The sequence below is a fragment of the Callorhinchus milii genome, unplaced genomic scaffold (genome assembly GCF_018977255.1).
Source record: "Callorhinchus milii isolate IMCB2004 unplaced genomic scaffold, IMCB_Cmil_1.0 Scaffold4, whole genome shotgun sequence".
In the NCBI taxonomy this organism is placed as follows: domain Eukaryota; kingdom Metazoa; phylum Chordata; class Chondrichthyes; order Chimaeriformes; family Callorhinchidae; genus Callorhinchus; species Callorhinchus milii.
This window is the reverse complement of record NW_024704745.1, coordinates 11,063,008-11,065,443: the sequence shown is the minus strand read 5'-3', so window position 1 is coordinate 11,065,443 and position 2,436 is coordinate 11,063,008. Positions and strand designations below refer to the sequence as shown.

General features: G+C 57.6%; 2 non-coding genes across 2 annotated transcripts; one reads left to right on the top strand and one right to left on the bottom strand.

Annotated features, from left to right (window-relative positions):
* The first annotated feature begins 227 nt into the window (after nt 1-227).
* Nucleotides 228-299, top strand: trnap-cgg. The gene has a single exon. It is a non-coding gene; the product is annotated as a tRNA-Pro (tRNA).
* A 528-nt stretch (nt 300-827) lies between these two features.
* Nucleotides 828-899, bottom strand: trnap-agg. Its single transcript has one exon. It is a non-coding gene; the product is annotated as a tRNA-Pro (tRNA).
* Between the last annotated feature and the right edge of the window lie 1,537 nt (nt 900-2,436).

Genomic DNA, 2,436 nt, shown 5'->3' with positions numbered 1-2,436 from the left:
ACACATGATATATTATAATAACAACAACAACAACACATAGAAAGAGAGAGAGAAAAAAAAAGAATTAAAAACCCCTTTTTTTGGGGGGGGGGGGGGGGGGAAACCGACGCGACCATCGCATCGCATCGCATCGCGACCCGTCGTCGACCGCGGCGGCGGCGGCGGCGGTTGGAGATGGAGATGGAGGAGGAGGAGAAAGACGGCGATGGTGATGGCTGGAAACAGTCGGCTCGTTGGTCTAGGGGTATGATTCTCGCTTCGGGTGCGAGAGGTCCCGGGTTCAAATCCCGGACGAGCCCTCGTTTTTTTTTGTTTTTTTTATTTTTTTAAATTTTTTTTTCTCTCTCTCGCGCGGTCGTTTTCGGTTATCGTTGTTGCCGTCGCTTCTGTTAACGCGACACATCACACGGTGTCTCCCCGCTTTTTTTTTAAAAAAAATGTTTTTATTGTATATTGATGCGTGTGTGTGTGTGTGTCTCTCTATGTAATTGTTGTTATTTCACTCGAGTCTCTTTTTTTTCTCTCTCTTTCTTTCTCTTTTCTCTTCTCTCTTTCTTTCTCTCCTTTTCTTGTTTAAAAAATATCCGTTCGATTTTCGTTCCGAGTTTTTTTTTCGAAAAAGATCACGCACCGAAAACACGCACTAAATAAAGCTACGTGTAAAACGCGCACACACATGTAGATATATATATATGTAGATGTATATATATGTAGATATATATGTAGATGTATATATATGTAGATATATATATCGACATATAAAACAATGGAGAAAAAAAACAAAGAGAAAGAAGAAGAAAAAAAAATATCGGAACAAAATAAAACGAGGGCTCGTCCGGGATTTGAACCCGGGACCTCTCGCACCCTAAGCGAGAATCATACCCCTAGACCAACGAGCCGGATGGAGGTTGGTGGTGTCGGCCGAGCCTGTCTGCTCCCAGTGTCCAGAGCCCCGTTGTCGGGTACATTGTCGTCTTGTTGTTGTTGTTGTTGTTTTTTGTTGTAATTATTATTGTTGTTGTTGTTGTTGTTGTTGCTGTGTTGGGTGCAGCCCCTCCGAGACGGCGCAGGAGGCGCCGCGGCGCTGAGTCGACGGTGTGCGGTTTTTGGCGGCTGTGGCCCTCCTCCCACAGACGGGCGACCGAGTTATTCTGGTCAATTAAACTATTTGGGATGGTCTCCTCTCCCCTCTCCTCCTCTCCCTCTCCTCCTCTCCCCTCTCCTCCTCTCCCATCCTCTCTCCCCTCCTCTCCTCTCGCCTCGCCCCTCTCCCCTCCTCTCCCCTCTCCCCTCCTCTCCTCTCCTCTCCCCTCCTCTCCCCTCGCCTCTCCCTCCTCTCCCTCGCCCCTCCCCTCTCCCCTCCTCTCCCCTCCCCTCTCCCCTCCTCTCCTCTCCCTCGCCTCTCCCCTCTCCCCTCCTCTCCCCTCTCCCCTCCTCTCCTCTCCCCTCCTCTCCCCTCGCCTCTCCCCTCCTCTCCCCTCCCCCTTCTCTCCTCCTCTCCCCTCCCCTCTCCCCTCCTCTCCTCTCCCCTCGCCTCTCCCCTCTCCCCTCCTCTCCCCTCTCCTCCCCTCCTCTCCTCTCCCCTCGCCTCTCCCCTCCTCTCCCCTCGCCTCTCCCCTCCTCTCCCCTCGCCCCTCCCCTCTCCCCTCCTCTCCCCTCGCTCTCTCCCCCTCTCCCCTCGCTCTCTCCCCTCTCCCCTCCCTCTCCCCTCTCCTCTCCCCTCGCCTCCTCGCCTCATCTCTCCTCTCCCCTCTCCCCTCCCCTCGCCTCTCCTCTCCCCTCGCTCTCCTCTCCCCTCTCCTCTCCCCTCGCCTCGCCTCTCCCCTCGCCTCCTCGCCTCATCTCTCCCCTCGCCTCTCCCCTCGCCTCTCCTCTCCCCTCTCCCCTCGCCTCTCCCCTCGCCTCGCCTCCTCGCCTCATCTCTCCCCTCGCCTCATCTCTCCCCTCGCCTCATCTCTCCCCTCGCCTCCCTCTCCCCTCTCCTCTCCCCTCTCCCCTCGCCTCTCCCTTCCCCTCGCCTCATCTCTCCCCTTGCCTCGCCGCGCCTCCTCCCCTCGCCTCCCCTCACCGCGCCTCCTCTCCCCTCGCCTCTCACCTCTCCCCTCGCCTCTCACCTCTCCTTCCCTCGCCTCTTCTCACCTCTCCTCTCCTCGCCTCCTCTCACCTCTCCTCCCCTTGCCTCACGTCGCCTCACCTCTCCTTGCCCCTTGCCTCGCCTCTCCTCCCCTCTTCTCCCCTTCCCTCTCTTCCCCTCGCCTCCTCTCGCCTCTCCTCCCTTCGCCTCCCCTCGCCTCACCTCCTCTCACGAGCTCTCCCCTCACCTCCCCTCACCTCTCCTCCTCTCGCCTCTCCCCTCCCCTCCTCTCGCCTCACCTCTCCCCTCGCCTCTCCCCTCCCCTCCTCTCGCCTCACCTCTCCCCTCGCCTCCCCTCCTCT